Genomic DNA, 14,497 nt, shown 5'->3' on the forward strand with positions numbered 1-14,497 from the left:
ACCACCATAGGAGTAAAGGAAAAAGCCAATTATCTTGCAGTGAGAGATGAACACCATTGTAAATAGACCTTAGAAAATGTAAATTACAAGATGTTGAACATGAGCCTCTTCAGGCTCATTCCAATTGGTAAAATGGTAATTTTACCCTCGTTCCCCTTTTATGACACTCAAGAAAAAATTGCTTCCATGTGCAGAATTATTGTATTATACATATATGCAACATGAAGAAATGTTAATTCTTCAGGGAAATTTTCCCTTAGGCTTTCAATCTGATTTTGAAATGGATGGAGTGAATGCCAGTATTTCATTATTGAAAGCCCCCTAGGAAGGTATTTTGACTTGCCTCGTAAATTGTGAATGTCATGTTGATGTTCTTCTTATTACTCCACTAGAGGATGGTATTGACTCCTTGTGAAAATCAGGCATGTGGAGAAATAAACTACAAAATGTCTGTCCTTAATCTTCTTTCTTCTCAGTGTTAAGAAGCAAGGAAGAAGTAATATATTCACACTATGTTTGCAGCTATGGCTACTTTCCCTAACTCCTGACATTTCAAAATACTTAAGTACCATACAGCTAGATAATAAGATAAAATTTTAGTAATGCCTACTGAACTTTAAAAACTATCTACATGTCCTTTACTATGGTTGATCATTCCTATAATCCATAAGTTATATTGTACAAAGAGTTTTCATTTATAATTGGAAGACTGGAGAAATCAAGCAAATTGCCCCAAACCACTCAGTCAATAAGGAGTAGAAATATGGACTTTGGAACTTGCCTTCTGTCCCCAAACCATAGCTTCTTCACAAGAGAAATCAGGACACACCCCTGAAAGGTAAGTCTTCCTTGCAAACGTCATTCATAGGAAAGTTATGCATTCATATCGCAGAGTTAGTTGGCTGTGGTTGTTTTCTCTTGCTGCAGTGAGTTTTCAAGTTTATGTGTTGGCAATGCTTCCGTCATTTGTATTTTTAAAGGATCATGTGTTACTCTTGCCCCCAGTCTTAAGGAGTATAATATTTCAAGCCTCAGGGCTTGCTTCAAACACCTCTTCTTTCCCCAAGATCTCCAGCTGAACTTCAAGTCAATGTTTTTCTCCTCACTACTTACAGATTCAGTCCTATTCCAGTTGCTTATGTTGTACTTGGCAGGAGTTACCAAAAATCTCAGCTCTACCTTCCAGATGGGAAAGACTTCACACTTACTTTACATTTTGGATACCATGTCAAAGTGAGAGACACCAGCACCTTGATATCTTAGCATCTGAAACATAATCAGCAATAGACATCTTTTTCTCTGTCATTGTCAGTAGTTCTCAGAGGGTCGTACCCAGGCTAGCAGCATTAGCTGGGAAATTGTTAGAAATATAAATTCTTGGGTCTGTCCCCAGACTTCAGAGACTCCAGAGGTGGGGCTTGGTGAGCTGTATTTAACAAGACCCCAGGTGATTCTGGCACATAAAAAGTTTGACAACCAATTTCCTCTTTTATTCTGTATTGGCTCAATCTATGGGACTGGGTTTGAACTTTTATCCCTACTCATAGTTTTCTCTTGACCCAACTAAGCAACCTGTGGTAATGGTTAAAAAATAAACAACTTTGAATTCAGATAAATATAATTTTAAAGTTCCTCAAATATTGCTCTATTGTCTCTTGCTTTTCAGCATGTGTTCTGAAAAGTCAGATTCACAATATATACATATATGGACTAATGCACAAACATACACAAATAATGAGATTTAGATTTACAGTCATGTTATTGATGATGGCCAGTTGATAGTTTTACGCTGAAAAATAATCACTTAAAAACTTAAAAAACATTGTACCATGGAAAACAATCTGAGCATTTTGGCACTAAGAATGTTCAACAAAGGTGAATTAAATTCTATAATTTTATCTGCTGCTATTCATGGACTTCTATTACCTTGACAGAACCGTGACTTGTAAAAATAACCTTGATCCTACTTAGCAAATACCTAAAATATTTACTATTTAAGATATGCCTGCTGCCTGTTTATTGGAATGAAACTACACAGGCAAAAATGGAGACAGGTGAACTAGAAAGGAATCTAATATCTAGCCATATGATTGATTAGATATAATACAAAGGATGGGATCCATTCATTCTGCAAATTAGAAAAAATAAGACTGCAATTGAAATGGTAGTAAGCATGATTTGGGTCACATTTATTTTGGGCCATGCGGCATGTGGGATCTTAGTTCCCCAACCAGGGATTGAACACGGGACCTCGGCAGTGACAGCGCGGAGTCCTAACCACTGTACCACCAGGGAATTCCCTATTTGAGGAAGAACTGACATCATTTCTTCACCATTATGTTGGGAAATGAGAGAACATGCCAGAGCAAATTAGATGTTATCCAGTTATGCCCCTCATTTTACAAATAAGGAAACTGAGACCGAGAAAGGGGAATAAATTGTACTCTTGATTACACAGCAGGAGAGTGGTAGAGTCTACAGCTCCTTCAGGAAGACACTGTTGGATTGTAGGAGATACATATGCATCGCAAAGGGAAAAAATAAAGGATTTGCAATTGCTCTTTTAGTAAATGCTCTAAGAAGGAGAGGTCTGGGGGCTAGAACAAACAGTAAATTCTATGGCAGCTTTGAGCTTTCTAGGGCAGGTGTTTTGTAAGGGACTGGGGCCATCCTAGGGACACTGCCTTATGCTCTTAGAAACCTTGCTGGAGTTTGGTCACCTCTTAGCGCCGATGTTTGGACAAAGTCATTATGTGTCAAGAGTTGGGCAGTTCTCAGCCCCAAATTAGAAACAACCTAAATATCCAGCAACAGGGGAATGGATACATAAACCCCTCAGCAATAAAGATGAATCACGTTGTAATACACATGACAACATGATTAAACCTCAAAACCACAAGGCTCTGCAAAATAGTAGTGAGGTGGATGGACCTAAGGTCTGTCATACAGAGTTAAGTAAGTCAGAAAGAGGAAAACAAATACAGTATGCTAACACATATATATGGAACCTAAAAAAAAAAGAAAAAGGTTCTGAAGAACCTAGGGGTAGGACAGGAATAAAGACACAGACATAGAGAATGGACTTGAGGACACAGGGAGGGAGAAGGGTAAGCTGGGATGAAGTGAGAGTGGCATGGACATATATACACTACCAAATGGAAAATAGATAGCTAGTGGGAAGCAGCTGCATAGCACAGGGAGATCAGCTCGGTGCTTTGTGACCATCTAGAGGGGTGGGATAGGGAGGGTGGGAGGGAGACACTAGAGGGAGGAGATATGGGGATATATGTATATGTATAGCTGATTCACTTTTTTATAAAGCAGAAAATAACACACCATTGTAAAGCAATTATACTCCAATAAAGATGTTAAAAAAAAATAAAGCTGTACACTGGAGTGCATCCTGTGTGCTTCTATTCACATGAACAGCTGAAAAAAAAATTGGTGATGAAAAAAATCAGAAAAATAGTTTCTCTCCAGATGAAAAGGGGTTTTTTTTGTGGTGTCTCTCCTGGTCTTCCATTTGTAACACTTCTCACATCGATCTATGACTGTCATTAACTAACTTTCCCTGTGAGCTCCTTGTGTCTTACTTACCTTCCAAACACCAGGAATTTTCTCAAGCTCTGGTGCAATGGTTGTTGACAACTTAGTGTTTATGGGGCTAAACTAAAACCTGGTCTCATTGAGTTTGATGGTAGCATTTCCAGGGAAGAAGTCCCAGTTTATCCTTCTCTCTCCCCTAAGCAAATAGCAAAGAGGGCTTGAGAAATCATTGTACTTGCAATATATTTTATTATCCACTCAAGCCTGTTATCCATTTGGAATTATCTCAGAGGGCATATCTATGTCACAATATGAACTTTCTAGCTAGAAGAAAAAGAAAATAACACAAAATACCCCTCATTTAATTACTGCAATAAATGGAAAAAGCATAAAATTCAAGACTGGAAAAAGCTGAAACAATGAATGATCCCCTAGCAATTTTGCTGCCTAGCCACATAGCCTTGGAAAGAAGATTTAAATTTTTTAAATAAAAGATATGTTTGTATAAAAGATTAGAAAAGATAAGATGGGATGCCAGTCTATTTCAGTAATGCACTAATGTATATAATAAAGTCTTTGATAGCCATAGAAAAATACCTCTTAAAAAATGACTCTGAGAAGTTTTCACAGGATGATATGTTAGGTGTTATCACAATGAGGAAATGAAAGAGAAAAAAAAAGATACTGCTTTACATTCTCAGTTGCAATTTATTTAGAAAGAAATGTTGATTTGTCACCTTCTTTCAAGTGATGCAAAAGATGAATGTTCATTAGGTAAGAAGATACATAGAAAGGCCAGAAATAGCTATTTAGAGGACCTAAGAGGAGAAAATATGACAGGACACTGCACATATGAATGGGAATATAAAACACACCATTTGTTTCATAGTTTTAACAATCTGGCCAAGGCAAAGGTTTCCAGGCCATTGGTTAGGCAAATGTTATCATTTTACTCCTTTCCTTTTTCACACCTGTCTGAAGATTCAGATCAAGAATACACAATTATTAAATATCAGGACACAGCAAAAATGATACGAAAAATAGTATGACTAATGAAAAATCATAAATGTACACTTGTTTGTGAAGAGTGCAGCAAAACCTATTCACTTTACTGTTACCATTTGGTGTTATTCATTTAAGTTTTCTTTTTCCTTTCTCTTTAGATGCTATTTCTAAACAATGTAAGTAAGTGAACAAATACCAAAATGCACAGTATATCAATATAATTTGTGCCTCTCCTCTGAATTAACACTTTGAGCTCATCCTCTTCCCCAGTTGATCTCATATGAGTAAATGTTATCATATGTGCAAATGATTTTAAATTCTAAGTTCAAAATCATTAAGAATACCAGCTCTGGATTTTTCTCCTACCCAGTTCTCACTTGCTGGGTTGGATCCTGGCCTCTGATGATTGACAGGCAGACACAGAACACGGTCACAGGCACCCTCCTCTCACTTGCTTTTGTGTAGCGTTGGGCTAGATCTTTTGAAATGGATGGGTAAGCTCTCGATCGTATATACCTTTCAATGCTTTGCCTTGGTTGGAATTCAAGAAGCCTGCAGAACTTCTTAGAAAAGAATATAAGTGTTCCTGGAGTGCTTCAAAAACATCAATTCCAAAGGTCTAAATCAGCAACAACTATGACAACAACCAAAATGTATCATTTTCTATTGGAGGGAGAAACCCAGCTAAAAATGCATATTCCCTCAGATGGTCCACTGGCTTCTTACACAGGTAGGAGCCCCTTAAAAGCAAGAAATCAGAAGGAGACCCTAATAACCAGTAGACTGGAAGAAACAGGCATAGGTAAGGATATCAGAGTCCAGTTGTGATCTAGGTAGTTTCATATCTCTCTGACAGATAAATATAACAGATATTTAAAGTAATGCAATCTACCATAAAATATAATGTAATTTTGCAGTCAACAGTATTTTACTATTGTAGCTATTCTGTTATAAATTTTTATCGGTTAAAACCACTGACAACTGTCCTTAATAAAAAGACCTAGTTTTACAGACCTGCATTTAATAGCAGACAAAAAGTCATGACATAATATGGATTATATCTATCAAACATTGTGTAAAGCTGATATCCCTTGGTCTGTGAATGGATGTGTATCCATGTGTAAGAACAAGAGCTTCCGAGAATAACTGAAAATGGTTATAACAATGACCTGAAATCTAAGCAGAGGGTTGGCACTTCCTTAGCTGCACCTTCCCTCACCTCCAGCATTCCGTGCTATACTCCTACCTAGTTCCTTTGCTCTCACCAACTGTCCATGCTTTACCTGGCACAGATGTGTGTGAATTCCAGTTGCCATAGTTTAGTTAAATAACATTAGTCCCCAGCTACACAATTCAAATTCCAGTTACCCTAGCACTTGAACAGTGAGTAATTACATGAAGTGTAAACTTTGCAGCTAACTCTTCAGTTCACAGATTACAGACGCACATGGCAATCAATGACAAATCACGTCACAATGTTTGGAAAGATTGAGAATCAATGTGCTTTATTTCTTTATAAATAGTTCTTGCCTTCTTCTAGTCAGATAGCTTAGGATATGGAATAAGAATCTTCTCTATGCAAATAGTTACATACTTTCTATGTTTGTTGAAGCTTCTAGCATTTCATCCTTTGTTCTTTAATTTTGTGAAATAAGTCTGCGAGTGCTTTCAGTGTGCAGGTTTTTGGCACCATCACCTTTTTTTGAGACATCTTCATGCTTTTCATCACATTTGTGTTGATAAATACACCTTCACTGAAGTCCTGCAGTTGAATCTGTCCAGTCTCACAAATGGCAGCAGTGTCAACATATCTGTGGTCAGCTACTTCATCTATAATAAATTATACGTTTGACTTGAATTTCACTTCTAGTACTATCACATTTTGTTTCTTCTTTGGCTGCAATTTCATCTTCTTGGTCAACTTTCTCTTTCAATTATGTATTTTTGTATAATGTCACATGAGGTTATCACTGAGAGACAAGGAGGTTACACATGACACCCTTTCTGGTTCATGCATGAACTGAATAGTAGGTATGCAGTGACCAATCACCACAGACATTAAAAGATGTGACGTGGGGACTTCCCTGGCCGTCCAGTGGTTAAGACCCCTTGCTTCCACTGTAGGGGGCACGGGTTCAATTTGTGTATTCATAATTAACACCAACTGCCCACAGGTGTTCCTGTGTTATTTTCTTTCTTAAGGCCCAAATTCACATTAAATACATAACAAACTTGGAATTTAGAAATTAGTTTAGCACGTTACTGTTTCTGAAGGACATTATATTAACTCTTGGTTTTGGCAGGGTGAAAGTCTTTGATAACTTTGGGGAAAACAACTTTGATAGAGTTGTGGGGATGAAAGCATGCTTGTACTGTAAGGAAGTTTCTTGTTTACATATTGTAGATAGAGCACATTTATCTACAATCATGGTCTCTCAAAACATCACTAATGGCAGTAAAGAGTTTAAAAAAAAATAACCACATGAAGACAAAAAGAAATGAAGAAGAAACAGCTGTTTGGAAACAACAATTTACTAAAAAACAAATGAATATATGGTAAAAGGTGTAACAGATACATAAGAAGATGTACAAATAGGCAATAAGCACATAAAAAGATGTTTAAAGTCACTAATTATTAGGAAAATGCATATCAAAAATCAGTGAGATGCCATGCCACACCCATTAGGGTGACTATTACAAAACAAAAAATAAACAAATAAAAAAACAGAAATAAATGTTAACAAGGATGAGGAGAAATCAGAACCCCTGTGCATTACTAGTAGGAATATCAAAATGGATGTCATTTTTAAAAAAATCAAATACTAAATTACTCTATTATCCAGCAACTCCACTTCTGGACATATACCCCCCCAAAACTAAAAGAACAGACTCACAGATATTTGTATAGCCATATTTATAGCAGCATTATTTCTAAGCACTAAGCACTCATGAATAGACGAATGGATAAACAAAAATTTGACACATGCTACAGCACTTGTGAACCTTGAAGACAGCCTGCTAAGTGAAATAAACCAGTCAGAATAGAACAAATATTTCATGATTTCACTTATAAGAGGTACCTAGAGTAGAGAAATTCATAGAGACAGAGAGTAGAATGGTTGTTTCCAGCCTCTGGGGAAAGAGGAAATAGGAAATTGTTTGTATTTAACAGGTCCAGAGGTAATCAAGTGTGAGGTTCCAATACACATAAGTTTAATACATAAAAACTAAAACAACAACAAAATTACCTCCAATGCATTCTTTTCATGAAAGTTATTAGAGAATTACTGTACAAAAAAATTTTTTTAAGAGTAAACCAATAAAATGGGAGACATGAGATGATGGAAGCAGGAAATCCATCACCAGAAGCAAGGAGAAAAATGTGTAGGAGGGCAGTGAAGGCAAATTTCAGCAAGACTGCTGTGGACGAGAAACAAAGGGCAACCTGTGTAGCTGAAAAAGACCAGAAGTTATGGGATGTACTTCTTCAGAAAGGTAATGTGAACAGACTATTGAAAGTCTTTTGAGGAGATTCTGATAATTTGGCAAAGAAATAACATTGAGTTTGTGAATGCAGAAAACTGAAAAACAAAACAACATTAAAAAAATACATGTGAAGTAAAGCAAGTGTAATTATAGTTTACTATCATGCTCAGTGATAAATAGAATATAATAGACAGGAAATGCTAAACTTGGAGTATTTACTTTACTACCAAAATAGCAATATAACACTTAGCCTGTATGGAGATGCAAACTTTATGCATAACAAGGTGGAAGAAGAAATATAGCTTTTCTTATTGGGAAGGAAACATCAATACAACTTAACAAATTAACAACAGCAACATCAGCATGATGTCTTTAGAGACACAAAGATAAATATGATAATAATTGGAGAAAAGATAGGGAATGTTGGCCCAGTGCATTTCGGTGGATGGAAAGGATATTGGAAGCTTGTGGATTTTCTCATGTGAGGCTTTTGTTTTCTCAGAGAAAGAGATTCTTCAGCTGAAAGGAGGGACTGAGGAAAAAGATGGTGATAAATTAAGCACAAAGGAGAGAGTTTGAAATAACCATCTGGGAAACAGAGAGGGATGGATGACCTTGTGTAACAATAATAAAACATTTGTATACCCACTTTTGTTTTTCACAACCCTCTTTTTATAGTATATCTCTGATAGGGAAGAACAAACCTGACTCCATATTAGATCTGTTCCTTATCTTGTGCTTAGTCATGCTGGTTCTGTACCTTTTGTAAAAGAATGTTACCTATAGCCTGAAATATACAGAGTAGCCCATTCTCAGGGCTCTGACCTTTAAGGGTATAACACTTTTCCATTCATATAGAGATTAAAAAGTTGCAGAACAGAGAATAACAGTTGTCTTGTTGGAGGTTTACAGCAACATGGTGACCTGACCTGCACGGACAGCTGCAAGAACAAAGGATTCCGACACTAAGAAGTTTGCAACAACCAGCCACACCCCTCCCTCGCCTTCCCTTTAAAATTGCTTTGTTGAAACCCTTCGAAGAGTACAGGGACTTTGGGGGCATGAGCCACCTGTCACCTTGCATGACCCTGAAATATACCTTTCTCTACTCCAAACTCCAATGTTTCCATTTGCTTGGCCTCACTGTGAGTTGACCACATGAACTTGCATTTGGTAACATATCTAGGTGTGTCACTTACCTGGAATAAAGTAAAATGATTTGCATTTAATCTTCTTTTTGCCATAATGTCAAGTTACCAAACATGTCTCTATTCCCTCCTGCTCATATTGTTTGCCTGGCATTCAGTTTTAACATATAAAATGTTTGACCAAAAGAAACTGCACACAAATGGTTGTCTAACTGCCTTTCACATTCAAAGACTCTTGAAATGAATGGTTCTGTGAAGTCCAAGTTGCCTCACCAGTTCTCAAACCCAGACAATTCACGGTTACCCTCCACATCAGCCATGGTTGGCATGACTTTCTCTTTGGCTGGCAGTATTTCCAAATGGGATTCTGACTTCTTTATTTATTTAATTATTTATTTTTGGCTGTGTTGGGTCTTTGTTTCTGTGCGAGGGCTTTCTCTAGTTGTGGCAAGCAGGGGCCACTCTTCATCGCGGTGCGTGGGCCTTTCACTGTCGCGGCCTCTCTTATTGCAGGGCACAGGCTCCAGACGCGCAGGCTCAGTAATTGTGGCTCACAGGCCTAGTTGCTCCGCGGCATGTGGGATCTTCCCAGACCAGGGCTCGAACCCGTGTCCCCTGCACTGGCAGGCAGATTCTCAACCACTGCGCCACCAGGGAAGCCCGGGATTCTGACTTCTTGATGATCTCCTGTCTTGATGGCTGTCTGCCTCTAATTTGCACAAGTCCAGACTCTTCCACAAAATCTAGCCTGTAAATATGTCATCAGTTTTTTAAAAATAATTAATTTATGACATTTATAAAGGCAAAGATAAGGCCTCGTAAGACATTTCTTTTTTAGCCTCCAAGTTACTGAGCACAGATTTCCCAATAAATCTAGGACTGACTAATAAACACGGTCATATTGACCTCTCCTCTCCTTATAAAAGTGTTTGTTTATAAATTGTTGTTGCTAAGGGCAGAAGAAAAGCCCAAACTCAGTTACAAGAGAAAAAAAAAATTCTCCTTTTAAAATCACGTACCATAAAACTTCTATTTAGCTATTCACAGCAAGGAACTCAGTAAAAATTATTTAAAGCACATTAATTCAAATCAGCATAGCCTACCTCTGTGAGAAAGTTGTTGCATAAAGGGAACAGTTCCTCTAATTAAATCTAAAAACTACAGCTGTGAATCTATAAATTTTTATCTATGCTAGCACTAGCTGTAAAAGTGATTCTAAATTAAAATATTAACTTTTCCCCCTTACACACAATAAAAGACTTAAAACTTCCATTAAATGAATCAGATTATTTTGGCCTAAGTGGATGTGCTGACTTTGGCAGACTTTTCCTACCTCAGAATAAAATGTTTACTATTTGTCATAATGCCCTGTGCTTACTTTTTTTTTTTTTTTTGCCACAGTTTTGGTAGCATGACCTAACTATAGAGGAACTCACCATTTTGGTTTTTTCTTTCTTTCCTTCTTACTTTTTTTTTCCCCCTTAATCGGTTGTTCCTGATCGGCCAGTTGCAATAAACAACAACATCTGGTCTATTGCTGGGTGAGTAGTTAAATCTCCTCTTTCCAGGATAGGAAAATCTGTTTTGAGATCCTAAAGGATGGACTTCACACATGTTCAAATATGCATATCCAAAACCTTGGCTGCTACATCTCTGCTAAAAAGAGAGAAGAATGTTCCCCTCGAAGGATTGGCTTCCAGGAGGTCATCAAACATAATGGTAAATTTCTAGTTTCGAACCTTTGAAAATGAACAGATAATTAGGAGTTACCACTCGCTGAGGTGGTTCTGTTCCTATAAATTTCAGTTTGCTTGACCCATGTTGTCATTTTTGTGAACAGCTTGTCCCTATACTCACAAATCAGGGTATATGTGGAGAGTATTTGAAGATCTTTGCAGACTTTAGTGTGACTTGTCAAAATGATCCCACATGCGTTAACATCTAACATTTTGACCTTAGCTGATTCTAGAGCTTCTGTAGTCTGTACAGAAAATTGGAAATTCTGCTGGTGGTGTCCTAAGATACTGTTTGTGTCGGGGTGGGGTGAGGGTATACGTATGTGCACCCATGTTCCACTGACTCCTAGAAATGTTTCCCAATAGCACACATCCTCACCTTGAATTGATCAGTGGTTGATGATCAGGGAGATATTCCGTAGATTACTTTGAATTCTTAATTGTTTGAAAACAGAGGCATGGCAATCTAAAAATATTTTCTAGAGCTTCTCTGACCCTGCCTTTTACTTTGACACAGGATTAGGAGGCAAACCATGTGTGTGAAAGTTTGTTTTTCTGATTAATAATAACAGTATTAGATATTTCATCTTGACAAACATTGATTATGTAGCTTTAGTCATCACTCCTTTATTCCTCTTTTCTAGAGTCATAGAAAATATATATTTTACTCTAAATATTGCATATTTTTTTTTTACAAATGCTCATATGACAACGATGTTTTCATAATGTGAAATTTCCCATTCTAAGATGTATTTTTCACATATATATATTTGTATAAATGGCTTGATTTACACTTTTTATCCTGGAGTTACTAGGAATGAAGTTTTAATTTTTTACTTTTTAATTTATTTTAATTGAAGTATAGTTAATTTACAATGTTGTGTTATTTTTAAGTGTACAGCAAAGTGATTCAGTCATACACATACACATTTATATTTTTTTAAATCTGCAGTCCCTCTTACTAGCAATGGATACGTTTATTGAATCATTCATCTTCCACTAAAATGTTGCTAAATTATTGATGAGCTTTATAACTGATAACACTTTGGAATCAAGACTATTCAGTACTTTTGTTTCTGCTTTATATGTCCTACTTCATCATACTGGTGGATGAATAATAGTGAATTAATGAGGACACAGGTTTTGAAATCAGAGACAGCTTTGGTGGAATCCAGGTGCTGTGTCCCTGGGCACTTTCTTAAATCCACATGTAACCTGTGAATACTAGTTAACTAATTCAGAACATTGTTTGGAACATTGAAAGATGTTGTGTGCAGGCATGATAATTCCCCTTCCCTTTCCTCAGAGGATAAATTAGTCAATCCCTTTAAGGCTCAGAACATCTTTAATATTTGTCTTATGTTCAGTACTGTGGGTGTCTAACAGTGACCTTATTAACTACAATATAATCAAAATCATTCCATGATTGCTTAAGCCTCAAACACATCTGAAAATACTGCAGGAAAACAATGGAGGAAATGTGAATGGCCTCTAAGAAATTAAATAAGATCTAATCAATTCTTATACGAGCACTAACCCAGTTTACCAGCAGATGTACTAATACTCTTATTTAAGGCACAGTACTAGTAACATTGTTGCCTTTGTATTATGTATCTCTAGTTCATTTTGTATAATGACTGGCAACCCTCAGCCTTACCTATCTCAGCTGTAGCCTCTCCTATAACAATAAATAATCACGTGTAGAAGAGGCTATAGCTGAGATAGGGAAGGGTGATGGCTGCCAGTCAAAAAGACAGGAAAACAAACATTTTGTTCTGTATTTTTATTGAGCTATAGAATACATGAGAAACTGTTATCTGGAGCCCCTAAATACTGGGATAAGCCATCTTAAATAGCTTAGTTACCCCTAAGGTATCCCAGCATGACAATCCGCAGCAAGAATAGAAATTGCAGTGATCTCTGTCTTATCCAGAAGAGGTTATGTGGGGTTTCAAATACTCATTCAAGAAGCAAAAAAGGTGTGAAGTATGCCTGAGAAAGACTTCTATTCAAAATGTTTAAAATAAATTTTGTGCTCTTCAAGTTTCAGCCATCTCGAAAATTCCTTTATGTGGACTGTCTTAGTCTTTGGTAAGGCCATATGAACAAGGTACTGTTTTGCTTACCTGATGAAGAAAAATGAGTTAATTTCTTCAAAAAATTACTCTGACCATATGGGCATGAACAATGGTTGAGAGAAACATTTGGATATTATAGTGTGGTTCTGGCTTTTGGAATCCCAGGCTTTGCCGTTCAAGGATCTAGCTTTGGCTAAATTCCTTAAGATTTCAAAGCTTCCTCTGTATAATGAAAGTCATAATACTTAATTCGTAAGATATATTTTATATGAGGGTAAATGATTGAAACACACAATGCACTTAGCACAGAGAGGTGCACTTTTTAAACTCTCATTAAATGGTGGTTGTGGTGTTAGTATTCATCACCCTCTTCATAATGCAATTCCCAAGAAGCATAAATATAGTTTCATATGAACCAGTAAAAATATAAAGAGATCTAATTTATTTGCCCCCAGTTTACCTGGTTTCACTCCTTCTGTATTGTCCTGTTACCATAAGGAAATTACAGAAAGCAGAACAGGAATAAGAGGTCTGATGATGTTGGAACAGGGCATTGCTTCCTGAATTCTGAATTTTCCTGTAGGTCTGTATGTGCCAAATGCCTGAAGGAGTAAGGACATTAATCTACCAGACCCAGCAAGGGAACTTGGTTTTTTTCCAATTCTGGATCAAATCTTGGAGGTGCTAAAGAAATTCAAAATTGTTTTATTATTGTTTTATAACATGTTATTGTCAGGAATGATACATATTGAACTAACGTGACTACCTAGCCCCTGAAATTTAGCTCCATCCACTCCAGGCTTCCTGGGATCCAGGATGTTATAAAGTATGGAAATGTGCTTAAATGCCTAAACTTTTTGAGACAACATGGTATGAAGGAACATGCACTGGCATTTGAATGAGGTTTCTGTTGTTGTTGTTTATTTGTTTTTAATTAAGTTTTTTCAACCTAGTATTTCGTGGTAACTGGAGTGTGGTGATCCTTGGCTCCTGTATTCACGCCCATGTTGAATGGTTGATGTGAAGGTGTGTGATATTCAAGGCTGGGTAATAACAGGTACTGTGGCTTCCATTGTGCATTCTTGGGTTTCTCACTCCAAAGGACTCTGGCTGCATGCCGTGTACACACTCAACCCTGTGGAGCAACCCATATGGTGAGTGGCTGAGGCCTCCTGTCAACAGCCAGCATCTCTTGCCAGGCATGTGAGTGAACCACCTGAGAATTGGATCTGGCAGCCCCAGTCAGACCTCAGATGACTGAAGCCACAGGGGACATCTGTCTGCAACTTCACAAGAAAGCCCTGCTCCAGAACTGTCTAACCAAGCCACTCCTGAGTTTTTGAACTAAAGATAGTGTGAGAGATAGTACATTAATTACTGTTGTTTAAAGCCACTACTTTTTCTCAGTGATTTGCTACACATTAGATAATTATATAAATGAATACAAGCTCTGGGATCTTTGGCAAGTAGTTTTCTTCCTTCCTCCCTCCCTCCCTCC

This window comes from Balaenoptera acutorostrata, chromosome 8, assembly GCF_949987535.1.
Source record: "Balaenoptera acutorostrata chromosome 8, mBalAcu1.1, whole genome shotgun sequence".
In the NCBI taxonomy this organism is placed as follows: Eukaryota; Metazoa; Chordata; class Mammalia; order Artiodactyla; family Balaenopteridae; genus Balaenoptera; species Balaenoptera acutorostrata.